Below are 17,987 nucleotides of genomic sequence, written 5' to 3'. Positions count from 1 at the left end.
TGGTTACACTACAGGCCAAAACTCCACAGGCAGAAAGGGACAGCTGACCACCAGGCAGAGTTTGAGGACTTGGTAGCAGTGCAGGAATCCCCGGTGGCTATTCTCCTGAAAAACAGGTATATCACTTTGGATATTGTTTGGAAGAATGGCCACAGCCAAATTCATGGCATCATGATTGCTTCTGTTGCACAAGGAAAGAAAAAAAAGTGTGGAAATGCTGGGGGATTCAATTGTAAGAGAAATAGTTAAGTCTTTCTGTGGCCACAAATGATGGTACCACAGGATGGTACATGGCCTCCCAGGCACTAGGGTCAAGGATGTCTCAGAATGTCAACAGGACATCTAGGGGTGGGAGTAGGGGATGTGGTGGGGCCTCGAACAGCCATAGTGATGGCACCGATGACATAGGTTAAGAAAAGGGATGAAGTCCTACAATGAGAACATTTTTTTTTAAAAAGCAGAGTATTGGGAGATAAGAAGCAAACTGCAATGTTAGATCTCAAAGGTAGTAATCCTGAGATTACTACCAGTGCCATGTGCTAGTCAGTGTGGAAGTAGCAGGATATATGTGGCTAAAGAGATAGTGTGAAGCATTTGCAGATTCCTGGGGACATGGGACCTGTACAAACTGGACAGGTTATACCTGAGCAGGACTGGGACTGATGACCAAAGGGGAGTATCTGATACTGAGGGTTTAAACTACATTGGTGAGGTATGGAAACCTAGGTAAGGAGTCAGAGGAAGGGGAATCAAGGACAAGGAGAAATGACTGAAAGGGGAATAATTGAAGTGATAGATGGAGGAATCAAAGACCAGAATCAAACAAGACCATAATAAAAATTATCGGGAATGGGACAACAAATATTAAAAGATAAGTCTTCAGGTTTCATGCCTGAATGCATAGAACATTTGAAAGGAAGTAGATTAATTAATCACAATATTAGATGTAAACAGCTGTGATATCACTAGAATTATGGAAGCATGGCTGCAAGGTAACCGAGACGGGAACTGAACATCCAGAGTTATTCAGTATTAAGGGAGGGCAGACAAAAAAGTGGTGGAGTTGCATTATTGGTTAAAGAATACATGAACAAACATTGAGGGAAGATAGTAAATGTCAAAACTGTGTGGGTAGAATTGAGAAAAAAACATGAGTGGGGTGGTATTTTGATCACCAAACTGTAGTACTTATGGTGAGAATGGCAATAAACAGGAAATCAGAGAGGTATGCAGTAAAGGAACATCTGTAATTATGGGTGACTTTAATCTACATATGGATTGGGCAAATCAAATTAGTCAAGAAAGAGTTCCTCGAGTGTATATCTAATAGTTTTATGAAACACTATGTTGAGGAACTAACATCTTAGAAAACACCTTAGACTGGGTATTACGAAATAAGAAAGGAGTAATTGGTAATATTGTCAGAACAGAGGCTTTGGGGATGAACAATCATAATATGACAGAATTATTCATCGAGATGGAGAGTAAGACAGCTATTTCCGAGATTAGGAAAGTAATCTTAATAAGGAAAACTACGGTGGTCTGAGGTGTGAGTTAGCTGTGATGGATTGGGAAATGTTACTTAAAGAAATGGTAGGCAATGGCAAACATGCAAACAGTGAATAAGTAAACTACAAAAATTGTTTCTTCATGTCTGATGCAAGAGTGCAAAGATAATAGTAGCCAACTATAGTTTATGAGGAAAGTTCAAGCTAGTATTCATTCAAAAATGAAGCATACAAATTGGCAAGAAAAACAGTAGATCTGAGGATTGGAGGAAGTTTAGGAATCAGCAAAGGAGGAATGAGGGATGAATTAAGGAGAAAATGGAGTATGAGAGTAAGCTTGTGGGAGCATAAGAACTGACTATAACATTTTCTGTACATAGGGAAAGAGAAAAGGGTTGGTGAAAATTAATGTTGACCTCTTACATTAGTTGGGGGAATTTTTAATGGAGAACAAAGACATAGCTACCAACTAATTTTACAGAAACAATGGGGATTCACAGGATTTAGTGGGAGAGAGGAACTGAAGCAAATCTATACTAGTAGGTGCAAATTACTGGAAACCATGTCCTCTCTTTCCTCCCTCCACTCCAATGGGACCATCTGTTCTTTCCAGTCTGGCAGTAAGACACACCATTGTTCTGCCATTCTCATATTCTGATAACTTAATCTGAGCTATCAACATCCTTTCTCTCTCCTATTGCATAAATGCTGTCCCCTCCACACTTCACATTAGTTTTGATGAAGAGTCATCTAGACTCGAAATGTTTGCTTGCTCTCTTACCCAATGGATGCTGCCTGGTCCGTTGTGATCGCCAACACTTTTCTTTGTCTGTAGTTAAATTAATAGATAAATGGTGTTGGAGAAATTGATGGGATTGAAGACTGATAAATCCCCAGGGCCTGATTATCTACATCCATGGTACGTAAGAAAGTGGAGCTAGAAATAGTGGATGCATTGGTGGTCATTTTTCAAGAGTCTTTAGACGCTGGAACAGTTCTTACGGATATGAGGGTAGCTAATATAACCCCACTATTTGAAAATGGAGGTAGAGAAAGACATCTGACATTGGTCGTGAAGAAGATGCTAGAGTCTATTATCAAGGATTCCATAGCAAAGCACTGAGGAAACAGTGGTAGTCAGACACAGTGACATGGATTTACAAAAGGGAAATCTTGGCAAATCTATTGGAATTCTTTGAGGTTGTAACTAGTCGAGGTGATCGGGGAAGTCAATGGTTGTGATTTATTTGGACTTTGAGAAAGCTTTCAACAAAGTCACACAGAAGAGATTAACGTATAAAATTAAAGCACATGGAATTGGGGGTAGTGGATTGAGATGGATAGAAAATTGGTTATCAAACAGGAACAAAGAGTCAGATTAAATATGTATTTTTCCAAATGTCAGATAGTGACTGTGGGTCACCACAGAAATTAATACTTAGACACCAACTGCTCACAATATATGTTAACAATTTAGTTGAGAGACCTAAATATAATATCCCAAAATTTGCAGATGACACAAAGTTGGGTGACAGGGTGAGCTGTGAAGAGGATGCAGAGATGTTGCAGTGTGATTTGGAGAGGCTGAGGGAGTAGGCAAATGTTCGACAGTGTATTATAGATAAATGTGATGTTGTTCACTTTGGTCGCAAAAATAAGAAAGCAGATTATTATTTGAATGGCTATAAACTGACAGAGGGGCAATATTCCACAAGACCAGGTGTCCTCATGCCCCAGTCGCTGACTGTATGTTGACTTTCATAGAGAAAGAATTCAAGTACAGGAACAAGGATGACTTGCTGCAATTATACAGGGCATTGGTGAGGCGACATCTGGAATATTGTGAGTGCTTCTGAGGAAGGATTTTCTTACTTCTAAGGGTGTACAGTAAATGTTTACTATATTGACTTCTGGGATGGCAGGACTGACCTATGAAGAGACATTGAGTCAATTAGGATTGTATTCTTTGGAGTTTAGAATGAGGATGGGATCTCATAGAAATCGACACAATTCTAACAATCTTGACAGGTTCGATGCAGGAAGGAAGTTCCTGAAGGTGAGGTAGTCCAGGCCCAGGGTCATAGTTTAAAATAAGACTGAGGATGAGGAGAATTTTTTCCTTCCAGAGAGTGGTGAGCTACCACCGAAAGTGATTAAGGCTAAAACATTCAGTATTTTCAAAGAGGTGATAGGTATAGCTGTTATGGCTAAACAGTTCTAAAGGAATTGGGGGGGGGGGGGGGGGGGGGGGGCGGTGGTGGGAGGTGAAAAGAGTGGGATTAGAATATTGAGCTCAATGATCTGACATGATCATATTGAGTGGAGCAAGATCCAAGGGATTAAATTTTACCTTCTATATTTTCATGTTTGCCTGAATGAAAGCAGCTCAAACAACATTTAACAGCATCCACATCATGGGAGCAAATTCTATTGGCGCCTATGCACCATGTTCAATATTCACTCACTTCAACACCATTGCACAACAGCAGCAATATGTAGCATTTACAAGATGCACTGCGGTAATTCATCAAAGCACCGTCTAAACCAGTGATGTCTACCATCTAGTAGAACAAGGATAGTGGATCCATGGAAATATTACCACTTGCAATTTCTCCTTCAAGTTAAACTTCATCCTTACTTGGAAATATATCGCTGTTCCTTCACTATCACTGGGTCATAACCCTGGGACTTCTGCCTAACAGTACAACTGATGGCCCTACATCCAAAGGACTGCAGTGGTTAACAAGGCAGATCACTATGACCTTCTGCAGAGCAAATAGGGATGGGCAAGAAATATTGGCCTTGCCAGTGAAGTACTTAAGTAATTTTAAAAAAGAAATGTACTGCAGAACATCAAGATGACTCCCAGCATTCTTTATATCTTTTAGTGATTTTACAAAAAAAAACAAACTTTTGTTTAGTTCACAGAGCGTTACTCTAGGGCATGAGACTTGGCTCCTGAGGCTCTAAAGTATGATTTTAAACATGCAAAATCTGGTAAGATTGCTTTTTAACAGCATTCTTTTTATAATGGATACAATGGGCTGTAATTTTTAACTGTGTAGTTGGGTGGAAAGCCATTAAGCACCTCATTCAAAATCACCCTTCACTGATTCCAGTGGAAATTCAAATTGCGCTGAGTGTGAAAGCCAGACAGAACTAACCCCAGCAGTTTTCAGATGGATAGCTTACATTCAAATTCCTCCTTCTAAATTATTTATGTTACAAAACATCATTAATGACTTAGATTGATAAAAACTATGTAAAATTCATAAACAAAATCAGAAATTATTGGAAAAATTCAGCAGCTCTAGCAGCATCTGTGGAGAGAAAGCAAAGATAACTTTTCTGGTCCACTGAGCTTTCTTCAGAACAGGAGGAGAAGAAAGACATTAACTCTACTTTTCTCCACAGATGTTGTCAGACCTGTTGCATTTTGCCAGCAATTTCTGCTTTTGTTTCAGGTTCCAGCATTCACAGTTCTTTGGTTATTTTTATGTACAGTTCATAGTGGTACAGCTACCCACAACATCCTACAATAGGGAACAAAAGCCCAGTCAGTTTATATTCAAGTTTCCATCTGTCAGTCTGGCCAAATGATTTCAAATAGCTGTATTTCCAATAAGAGCTAAATATTAAAGTGAGATTTGCCTTTAAAGGTTTGACTCTAACATGAAACAATTCCCATAACAGTAAATCACAGTCAGATTATTCACATTTTCAGTTTTAGTTGAAGATGTTAAACCTATGCACTAACTGCCAATAAAATCAAGAACAGCATAAATTTATTCAGTGCATTTTCATGTAATAGAATGTCCCAAGGCCCTTCACAGGAGCATCATAAAAGAAAGTATGTCTAGAAGCCAGATAAGGAGATGATAGTTCAGACGACCAAAGGCTTGGTCAAAAAAGATATGTTTCCATCAATGCCTTAAGTGAGGTGGAGGGACAACGAAGGAGGGAATTACAGACCTTGGGATCTAGACAGCTGAAGGCACAGCCACCAACGATGGAGTGCTGAAAACCGGGAATGTTCAAGAGGCCAGAACTTGAGGAGCACAGACAATTTGGCATGTTGCAGAACTGGGGGAGATTTCAGAGATAGGAAGGAGCCTGGTTATGAGTGATTTGGAAACAAGGAAGAGAATTTCAAAATGTATGCATTGTTTGACCAAAAGCCAAAGTAGGTCAACAGCACGGGATGACGGGGGAATGACTCTTAATGCCAGCTAGGACATGGGCAACAGAGGTTTGGATGACCTCAAGTTTATGGAGGGTTGAAAATGGGAGACCAGCCAGAAATGTGTTTGAATAGTCAAGGCTAGAGGTGACAAAGACATGAAGGAGCAATTTGACAGCTGTTGAGCTGCGGTAGGTGCAAAGTTAGGCAATGCAACTAAACTTGAAATAGCTAGTCTTACTGATAGTGAAAATGTTTGATTAGGAACTCCCCTGGAATGTGAGATCAATGTTGAGAACACTTTGGTTTAATCTCAGTCTGTTGCTAGTGAGAGGCATGGACACAGTAGCTAGGAAATAATAGTTTAACCACCCATAAAAAAAATCACAACTTTAGTCACTCTTTCTTTGGGTCAATGTCCATTTTCCTCATGAATCTGTGAATCCCTGAAAGTTCCTTAAATTTAAAAACTCCATGTAAATGTTAGCTTTTTGTAAATGCTAATTTTACAGTTTGGCTTTTGTTTTTTCAGGATATAATGGAAAGTACAGGTTTCAATTTATAGAAGATTGATCTACCATTGGCTAGAAACTGTTTGAGGATTTACAACACTATGATAGCTTCTCACTCACCTTTACTGATAGCTATTTTAAAGAATTCAAAGTTCTCAGACTACTAGTTTGGGCATTGAGGCCATGTAATTTGCATACTCAGTCCATGTTGCTGGATTACTAGGTTATATCACAACAGTATTACATTTCTATTTCTGATTATGGATTGCCAGAAAAGTAGATGATAAATAATGAAGAACAGGAATTGTATTCAATTCTTATTCTGCCTGATCTAAGATCTCTGTTGCAGGATTTGCAATGCCTCATGTCTGAGATTACTTACCTCAACGTAAACAAGGCATTGCAATTACATGTATGGCCCTCACTGCATAATAGACTACATACAAACATATAATTAGGGGCAACTATCAGCCATTTAGCCCTTTCCCCTCAAGCCTGCTCCATCTTTCGATAAAATTGCGGCTGATCTGATTATAACTTCAAGCCCACATTTTCGTCTACCCCAATAACCATACAAGCTCTTGTTCATAGATGGCGCTTCTACTATATTTACAGAGTAAGAGTTCCAAAGTCTCATGACCTTTGTTTTAAATGTAAGACCCTGGGTTTTTAAACACTGACCTGAGTTCTAGATTCACCCACAAGAGGAAACATCCACTCCACATCTGCCCTGTCAGGACGCTTCAAGATTTTATATGTTTAAAGCAAGTTGGCTCTTATTCTTCGAGAGTAAGACAACTCACCCATTCCAGGTGAATCTATTATATCCCAAATACTGTGATTGATGGAGATCAAAAACAAACTATTCTGGTCTGATATTATGCATCTAGCAATAAAGTATTTGTCAAGGCAGAGAAATGCAGTTTGCCATTTGCAAGAATTTAAACAACAGATTATGAGGAAATTGGGATTGGATTTATTTCTGCATGTACTCAGCACCTGTAGGAAGACACAAACTGACATTTAGACTCATTGTTTGCAACTTTCAAGGCACACTGTATCACTTCAGATTTTACTCACAGTTTAGTCACTTGCCCACGGGGCACAGAGTATCACTTCAGATTTTAATCACAGTTTAGTAATTTACCACATTGTTTGAGAAGAAGTGGTTAAGATAGTCAGAAAGCCACTCTGGCATATTCACTGACTGACGTGTGACTCCTGTGTGCATAATTTCTCTGGTAATGAAACAGCACATAGTAACCTAGGGTAGAACTTGAATTAAGATGGAGTTGGCAAGCAATAGTCATCTCAAAAGACAGTAAACCTCATTAATCAGCTCAACCTCTCCACTGACAAGAAATTCCATAAACGTACAAACATACAAATATACAAAAATAAAATTGAGGAGCACAAGTAAGAAGTAAAACCACACCACCCTATAATTAGATCATGGCTTACCTGAAAAGTCCACAATCCCAGCTGCCAGTGATCATCTTTCACATCTTGCTTCTCAAGAATCTAACTATCTCTGCCAATTCAAAGACTCTGCTTCCACTACTTTTTCAGGAAAAGGAGATCCAAAGTCTTTCAACTTTTGAGAAGAAACATCTCTGTTTGTAAATGTGACTCCTAATTCTAGACCATTTTTCTGAACATCCACCCTCCCAAGACCCTTCAGGATCATATATGTTTCCACTAAGGTACTTCTTATCTTCCGACAGTCCAGCAGATACAAGCCGAGACTGACAATCTTTCCTCATGACAAAACCTACCCATTCCAGGCATTAGGATAGTAAGCCTTCTCTGAAATGTGTTCAATGTAGTTCCATCCTTTTTTAAATACAGAGATGGTTACTGTATGCACTACACCAGATGTAGTCTCACCAATTCTCTGTATAAGAGAAAAATAATTTCTCTGCTCTTGTATTCAATTCACCTTGACCAATCTATAACAAATTATCAGCTTTTGAAATTATTTGCTTTATCTGCACACAAACTATTTGTAAATCCTTCCTCTGCAATCTCTCACTTTTTATCTAATTTACTTCTTTTTTATTCATTCTGCCAAAAATAGGCATTTCACAGTTTCTCACTTTAATTCCAATGGCCAGATCTTTGCCCATTCACTTAACCCATTTATAGCGCTTTATAGCATCCTTATGTCCTAGTCACAACTTTCCTTCCTATTTAAGCATTGACAAGTTTTAGGAACCATATCTTATGTGCCTTTATCCATGTTATTCACATACATTATAAACCATTGAGGCGCCAACATTGATCTCTGTGGCATGCCAACTCATTATAATCCTAAATAGATGGCAGGTCCACCTCTTTGATTTTTAAAAAATTTCTTGTAAGAATTCTGCATATTCTATATTCTTCATTTCTACAACTGCATCTTTATCAACTAATCTCCACCTAACTTGCTAGTTCACGTTAGCTAGCTCTGCTTCCAATCCCTCATAATTGCCCTTGTTTAGAGTCATAGTGTCAGAGATATACAATACAGACCACAAACTCTTCGATCTAACTCGTCCATGCGACCACATATCCTATATAAATCGAGACCCATTTAGTGGCATTTGGCCCATATCCCTCTAAATCCTTCCTATTCACAGACCAACCAGATGCCTTTGAAATGTTGTAATCGTACCAGCCTCCACCACTTCCTCTGGCAGCTCATTCCATACATGCACCACCCTCTGTATGAAAATGTTACCCCTTAGGTCCCCTTTATATCTTTCCTCTCTCACCTTAAACCTACGCCCTCTCATTCTGGAGTCCCCCAAACAGGGGAAAAATACCTTGTCTATTCACCCTATCCATGCCCCTCTCCGGGACCTTGGGTTCATGTCACACTACAGGTGACCACCATTGCACTATACACACATACAGACATTCCTATACACACACACAGGTGCTCCTGTACACACACATGCACTCTTTCACAGACTTAAGACACTCTCTCTCACAGACACGCACAACACCTCCAACCCAGACAGACAGACACACACACACATATATATAAGTTTGTCGGGTGAAATTGTACTTGCAAAGTTGCACTGTACTTTGCTCAAAAACTGCATGAATTCATGTAAGACTGTTATCTCACTTTTTAGATTAGAATCAGTCTAAACATTGTGGCACAGGCAGAGAACACAGGGGGCTAACACCTTCAATATATTAACTAGCTAACACCAATTGTTACTGTTAACCTGAGAATGCAACTTTTTAAAAAAAAAGTTTTGTGATTTACACATGAAAGAAGTGAAACTATCATGGTATTTGAACAGATGAAAGACTCAACAAACAGTCAAGGTATTTTTCAATATATCATTTCAGTTACATCACACTATAAACTTTTGCTATAAATTCTGTATCTTACAATTGTGTACTCCACAACCACCTGATGAAGGAACAATGCTCCGAAAGCTGGTGCTTCCAAATGAACCTGTTGGACTATAACCTGGTGTTGTGTGATTTTTAGCTTTGTACACCCCAGTCCAACACCAGCATTCCAAATCATGCCCCTCATGATTTTATAAACCTCTATAAGGTCATCCCTCAGCCTCTGACACTCCAAGGAAAATAGCCCCAGCCATTCAAATTTCACAACATCCTTCCTCTAGCATGCAATACTCCAAAAGTGACCAAACCAATGTCCTGTACAGCCACAACATGATCTCCCAAATGTTATACTCAATGCACTGACCAATAAAGGGAAGTATACTCAACACCTTCTTCACTATCCTATCTACCTGTGACTCCACTTTCAAGGAGCTATGAACACGCACTTCTTTAATACTAGCCTCAGAAGCATGTCTTGCTTCCTTGAACAGAATGTAAAATTCCGTCATGTTATGGGCACTTCTTTCTTTCACTATTGTGATGGCACTATGAGGTCATTAACTCGTCTTATCTTATTGTATTGTATCAGATCTAGTAAAGCTGACTCTCTGGTAAGCTCCATTGCTGTGCTGTTCCAAGAAATAGAGCCATCATTTTTTTCCGTGTTTACAATCCTTCCCAAATATATCCTTTAATATCAGAATCCAATCCACATTATCCTGCATTGTTTCCAGATCATACTTATCTATTTCTCTTTGCATTATCACTTCATCTGTTTTTTTTTGAATGTGAATTCAGGTACAGAGCATCTAGTTTTGTCTTTTATTATTTTTGTAACCTCTAGCTTTATCTGTCAATTTACTTTTAAAAAATCCCTTTATCTTCTACTGTTTTCTGTGGCAGTCTGCTTAGTATTTTCCAGATGAGTATCTTTTTCTCTTGCCTTGTCACTATTTTTGATTACCCATGTCATCTCAAATTTGATCTCTCGCTTCCACTATTTACTTTAAATTCACTTCTACTTCCCTAAGTATGTGGCTTGTTGGAACACTGGTCCAAGCATGGTTCAGTATACTGTTTCCCAACAGCAGAGATCCCTCTCCATATTACTGGTGCCAGGTACACCATGAACTCGAACCCACTTCTCTTTGAAACATGTATTCATTTCGCTAATCTAATTGCCTCTGTACCAATTTACTCATTGCTCGGATAATAATCTATTGAGGTTCTGCTTTTTACCTTGGTGGCCTCCTGGTGTAAGTTCCTCTCCAGTCCTGGATAGGTGTCCTACACATTGGCACTGTGCAGGCAGGAAATCCTTTGCGCTCTTGTTCTATGTGGAGGAGACTTTATCCCTCTCACTGTATTGGCCCTCCTACCACTACATTCTTTTTTGCTCCCTACACCTCAATAATGTGGTCCGTTATCTCATCCATGCTGCAACCCTCACTCTCATCCATAGTTGAAAGAACCTCAAACTTATTTGACAAGCATTATCTACACTGATATTTACATGAGTTTGGTGGGAAGTATAGAATGCTTATGCTCCTATTTAATATTGTTTCATTGTCATTAGAACAACTTTCCTTACATAAATTTGAGATTGTCCAAAACTCTACTGACCATTTCTTGACTTACATCAAGTCCCATTCACACGTCACTCATGTGCTGACTGACTTATGTTAGTGCAAGTTTGGAAACATCCTGATTTTAAATTTCTGATCCTTGTCTTCAGTTTTGTTGGGTCTATAATCTCCCACAATCCTCTGAGATTCCTGCTATCCTAAAATCCTATGCTATATCTCCAATTTTCATTGCTGTACCTTTGGGTTGCCATGTTTTCAGCTTAGCTCTGAAATTCCCTCGCTGAACCTGTCCCTTTCAAACTTCATTCTCCTCCTTTAAAACATTCCTAAAAATGGACCTATGGTGACGCATCTAAATGTCCCTCTATCTTTGGCACAATGTTCATTTTCTTCAGCCCTCCATGCAGTGTCTTCTGACTATTTGTTTGTTATATTTTAGGCACAATATCAATGTGGGTTATTGTTGATTAAGTGTTAATTTTGTAACATGCTTTTCCAGTTTCAGCATGTATAAGAGGTGCAGGTTTCTATTCTAACAAGACTTGACCTAGTTGAGGAAACTATTTTTGGATGTGTCCACAAAAAAATGCTGAGAGGAAGTACAAACTGAATAAGGACAACTGGAAAATGAAAACAACATGGATCAGGTAAGGAGCCATTAAATGGGTTGTTATGATTGGAAATTTATCAATTCATGGATGTTCTAGGTTAGTTAAAATTTAATACCGAGAAGTAATAAGTAAAATAATTTGCTAAGAAGAAGATAAAGATGCAACATAACATAAAGGGTACAATTTTCAATGGGGTGCAGAAACAAAGATATATGTGGATGCTCAGATCATTGAAAGATGGCAAGACAGCTTAAAAAAAAGACTTAAAATTGGTGTAAGGAAATCTAGGTTTCCTAATACAAGCTTGGATTACAAAACACCCTGATGAAGGGCTTATGCCTGAAACATCAATTCTCCTGCTCCTCAGATGCTGCCTGACCAGCTGTACTTTTCCAGCACCACACTCTCAACTTGAATTACAGAAGCCAGGGTGTCATGATGAACATTTATATAACACTGGTTCAGCTTTCATCTGAAGTATTGCGTCAAATTCTTGGCACTAAACTTTAGGAAGACTGCTCAACTAAATGGAAAACTATGTAAATAATGAAAATCTGAAACACAGAAAATGCTGCAGAAACTTAGCAGAGAGGAAAAAGCAAAGTTAATATTTCACTTTCTTCATCAGAGCTAAAGGGGTTGGAAAATGGTGGTTTTTATACTTTTGACAGAGGTGGAGGCAGAAGAGCAAGGAGAGCAGATGGTGTAGAGGTCAGGTGCACAAGACAAAATGTTTGCTAATTGTGGTGAAAGAGAAATCAAGTTGTAAATTGGATATAAATTAAGGTGTGTAAAGGAGACAATGGGTCTTCTCTGCTGAGAGCAAAGTAATACTCAAGGATCTCCTTTCTGTTCTGTAATCATTCTGTATTTCTATGAATTTAATTTTCTCAATGGCTCTACTTCATTACTTTGATCGTATTTGATATTTTTTCCAATCCAGTATTGCATAAGCTTGTTATAGCTACACATAGCAAGAAAAACAGTACCAGGAACACAACTTGAATTGATGTAATCAGTTTGCTTAGATGGAGACTTTTATTCACATAATATCACTGTGAATGTTTCAAAGAAATAAAGATATGAACTTATACATTTTTTTCAACATGATTATGTTTGTATGTGCTCAGATTCTCCCAAACCTTCTCCTGTGATTCATCCATTACTCAGTCTTGGTACAGTCTTTACCAATCTCCATAGGATTTCTTTATGTTAGGTGTAGCTGAGTGGGTAGCACTCTCACCGCTAACTTAGTCAATTATGAGTTTAATTCCTCCAATGCATCACTTGGATGATACTCCCTTGCAGTTTTGAGGGAGTGGTGCACTGTTTGAGATGCCATTTCTTAGATGTAACATTGAACTGAGGCTTCATGTGCCCAATCAGGTAGACATAAATGATCATGTGGTACAATGCAAAAAAAAAAGCAGAATTTTCTTTGAATGTTCTGGTCAATGTTTATCCCTCAGCCAACATCTAAAACATTGATCTGTTCCTTAACACATTGCTGTTTCAATGCAGTACACTGCTTAACTGCTGCATTTCCTACGTTACAACTGTAACCAACCTTCTAAAAATTGTTGTGAAGCACTTTGAACATCCTGAGGTCATGCAAGGTGAGAGAATAATTTTTTATGTTAATGTGCAGGTACAGCAAGTGATTGAGAAAGCTAATGGGATATGATAATTTATTATGAGAAGAATTGAACATTAAAGTAAGAATGTTATAGTATTCAGGGCATTGGTGAAACCTCATCTCAAAATCTGTTTGCCATCTTGGTCTCCTTATTTAAAGGAGAATACAAAGGCTTTGGAGGTGGTTCAGGGCAGATTCCTTAAATTGCTATTTGGAATGAGCCAATTGATTTCTGAGGAAAGATTGGACAGTCTGGGATTATTTTCTATGGCATTTAGAAGAGTGAGAAGTGATTTGATTGATCTTGAATAGTCTTTAAACGGTGAATGTGGAAAAGATGTTTCCTCTTGTGGATGAACATATAACATTACATCGCAGTGTAGGCACTTTGGCCCTCGATGTTGCGCCGACATGTGGAACCAATCTGAAGCTCATCTAACCTACACCATTCTATTTTCATTTATATGCTTATCCAATGACCATTCAAATGCCCTTAAAGTTGGCGAGCTTACTACTGTTGCAGGCAGGGCGTTCCACACCCTTACTACTCTGAGTAAAGAACCTACCTCTGACATCTGTCCTATATCTATCACCTCTCAATTTAAAGCTATGTCTCCTCATGCTAGCCATCACCATCCAAGGAAAAAAGCTTTCATTGTCCACCCTATCTAATCCACTGCTTATCTTTTACATCTCTTTTAAGTCATCTCTTAGCCTTCTTCTCTCTAATGAAACCAGCCTCAAGTCCCTCAGCCTTTCCTCATAAGGCCTTCCCTCCATACCAGGCAAAATCCTGGTAAATCCCCTCTGCACCTTTTCCAAAGCTTCCGTGTCCTTCCTATAATGCGGCAACCAGGATTGTACACAATACTCCACGTGCGACCATACCAAAGTTTTATCCAGCTGCAATATGACCTCATGGCTCCGAAACTCAATTCCCCTGTCAATAAAAGCTAATACACTGTATGACTTCTTAACAACTCTATCAACCTGGGTGGGAACTTTCAGGGATCTATGTACATGGGTAAGTCCAGAACAAAGGAGCATGGTTTCAAAATTAGCAGTCACCCTTTTACATCAGGGGACCATTTTTGCTTTCAGGAAATTGTACAACTTTGGAACACGCTCCCTCAGAAGGTAGCGGAGACAAAAACACAGAAAATAGGACTAGAATAGGCCATTTGCTCCTTAAGGACCGCTCTGTCGTCCAATTATGGTCATGGCTGATTATCCACCTCAAAGCCCTATTCCAGGGCTTAAGCACAAGTAAGAATGATACTCCACTGCAGGACTGAGGAAGCGAAGCTCTCTTTTGGACTATACATTAAGGCTACCTATTCAGGAATTTAAAATTCTAGAGCATTATTTATTTAACATTGAAAAATTTGTTATCCTCTTCTATGGTAAAGAATTCCACAGGTTGATCAGCCTCTGAGTGAAGAAATATTTCCTCATCTCAGTTCTGAATAGCCCATTCCCAGGATCAGCTTAGACCTCCTTTGCTACATGTTCTTATGGAAGCATATCATTGCTTAGGTAAGAAGACCAAAAATGCCAATAATACTTGATCCAAATCATTTATACATATCATGAATAGCTGTGACCCGAGCACTGATCCCTATGGTAGCCTGCTAGTCATCACTGCTACCTGGAAAATAAAAGACATTTATTCTCACTTTCTGTTTCTCACCTGTTAAACAATTCTCAATCATCTCAGTTCATTCGCTCCAATCCTATGTCTTACCAATACACTGTAGAACTGTAGTAAGACGTTCATACCCCTGAACTGAAATCCTATTTCAATAAAGCTGTTCTTAATTGTTTGCTGCATCTACCTGTTTACTTTTATTGACTGGTGCACAAAGATACCTCGATCCTCTTGTACATTCACATTTCTAAATATACCACCATTTCAAAAAATCTCTGCCTTTCTGATTTCACGCCAAAGTGTATGATGTCTCATTTTTCCACATTATACTGCATCTGCCATGTGTTTGCCCACACTTTCAACTTGTGAAGATCGGCCTGAGATCTCCTTGCATCCTCCTCAAAACTCACAAGTTTTGTGTAATCAGCAAACTTGCAAATATTGCATTTGATTTCCTCATCGAGTCACACCTCCGGTCTGAAAAGCAAACCTCCACCTCCACCATTAAGGGCTTCTACCTTAAAGCCAATTCTGCATCCAAATGTCTGGTTCTTATTGTATTGCATGTGATCTAACCTTGCTAACCAGTCTACCAGGAGGAACCTTGTCGAATGCCTTACTGAAGTCCATACACAACCACCGCTCTGCCCCCAGCAGTAAGGGACATTTAGCCTCAGATCTTCAGGTGACCGTTCTCCAAGGTGGACTTTGAGATGGGCAACAACGAAAAATGGCCAAACAAAGGCTGATAGCCAAGTTCAGTAACTATGAGGATGGCCACAATCAGAATCTTGGGTTCATGTTGCACTACAAGTGACCCCACTACACTAGACATACTCTCTCTCACACACACTCTTACATACTTACACACTCACACAGACTCTCTCTCACATACACACACCACACTCACACCCACACACACCCTCTCACAGGTTTATACTCCAACACACCCACACACATAAACTTTACCAAGCTTTCACACATGTAAACACACTCTTGCATGTGCACTCACATGCAAATACTCATTCTCCCTCTCATGCACGCACACACGTGTATAAGTCTTAAAGGTGAATTTGTATTTGCAGAAACATTCTATATTGCACACAAAATGTACAGTCTACAGGCAGTCGATACATGTAATATTTTCCAATATTTTCCACTTTGGTAATAGAACCAGTCTAACTCAAGACAGGGATACAGACAGACTCTGGCCTCATACCTTTAATACATTGTCTGAGCTGAGATGTTCACCTTTCATTATAAAACCTTAAGTTACCTCGAGAAGGTGACTTAAAAGAAGTTCTGTGATTTACATATTAATGAACCAAAACTTGCATTCCAAAAGATGAAAGACTTAACAATCCAGGTTGGTTGAATATATCACTGTCTGACACTGTAACCTTTTGCTATAAATTCTGTGTTGTATGATCTCATACTCCACAATGGCCTGATGAAGGAGTAGTGTTCCGAAGCTAGAGCTTCCAAATAAACCTGTTGAAGTATGACGTGGAGTTGCATGATGTTTAGCTTTGCCCATCCCAGTCCAACACTGGCTCCTGCATATCTCATCTATCGTCTTTGTTACTTCTTCAAAAAAACTCAATCAAGTTAGTGAGACATGATTTCCCACACACCATGTTGAATATCCCTCATCAGAAGGTGAGGACTGCAGATGCTGGAGATCAGAGTCAAGATTAGAGTGGTGCTGGAAATACACAGCAGGTCAGGCAGCATCTGAGGAGCAGGAAAATCGAAATTTTGGGCAAAAGCTCTTTATCCCTAATCAGTCCTTGCCTTTCCAAACACAGGTAAATCCTGTCTCTCAGAATTCCCTCCAACAACGTGCCCACCACTGATATCAGGCTCAACAGTCTTTAGTTCCCTGGCTTTTCCTTACCACCCTCATTAAATAATGGCACCACGTTAGCCAACCTCTGGCACCTCACCTATCGATGTTACAAATATTTCATCAAGGGGCCCAGCAATCACTTCCGTAGCTGGCAACAGAGTTCTAGGGTACACCTGGTCAGGTCTTGGGTATTTATCCACCTTTATGCATTTCAAGACATCCAGCACCTCCTCCTCTGTAATCTAGACAATTTTCAAGATGTCACCACCTATTTTGTCACATTCTGTACCTTCCATATGCTTCTCCCCAGTAACCTGAGAAATTCTCCTAGTACCCTTACCTAACCCTAGCACTGAACCAGGAAGTGTAGCCTCAAATCCCATCTGATTTGAGCTGTATAATAACATCTTTGAGCAGGTTGATTGGAAAGTACAGATCCTGAGCAACATGTGACTCTTGTGGCAGCGTGGTGGTGTCCTGACCATGGAACTGGAAGGCTTAACTCAAGGTCCAGAGGTGTGTGATTGGGGGTTTCAACAGAAAAATTAGGAAAATATTTATCTTGAGTAGTTAATGCAGTTATGTCCTGGGACTGAATTGACTGACCTCCAAAAACAACTAATTTTGTTTGTGCCATGTCTAACTCCTCTAAAAACAACCACCTTCCTTTGTGTTGTTGCTGATCCCAATTAGGTGGAGGCATTGGGACAGCAGTAATGCTTTTGGTCACTTCCCCAGGCTAACTTTCCAGGAATGTGGTTTTGAATCCCATCATGTCAAATGATGAAATTTGACTGTAATACAAATTTGGAGTTAAAACTTAGAATATTAATAATTTTAAGTCACCATAGCCCTATTAGAGCATTCAGCCACACTCTCATTACAGATTGGTGATAGTTCAACCACATGCAAAAGGAGAGGTTGAGAAGGAGAATCTTTCATACTGAACCCCAGCTGTTAGTTGCATGCTCCATGACAAACCAGCTGTCCAACCAATTTATGACTACATACCCACTGTCAGTTGTGTAAAAACATTCCAGCCCCCTTCATGCCCTTTAGAAGAGGAAATCTACAATTCTCATCTGGTCTGCTCTACATGAGTCTCC

This window comes from Hemiscyllium ocellatum, chromosome 35 (genome assembly GCF_020745735.1).
Source record: "Hemiscyllium ocellatum isolate sHemOce1 chromosome 35, sHemOce1.pat.X.cur, whole genome shotgun sequence".
Lineage (NCBI taxonomy): Eukaryota > Metazoa > Chordata > Chondrichthyes > Orectolobiformes > Hemiscylliidae > Hemiscyllium > Hemiscyllium ocellatum.
Note: the sequence above shows the minus strand (reverse complement) of the source record.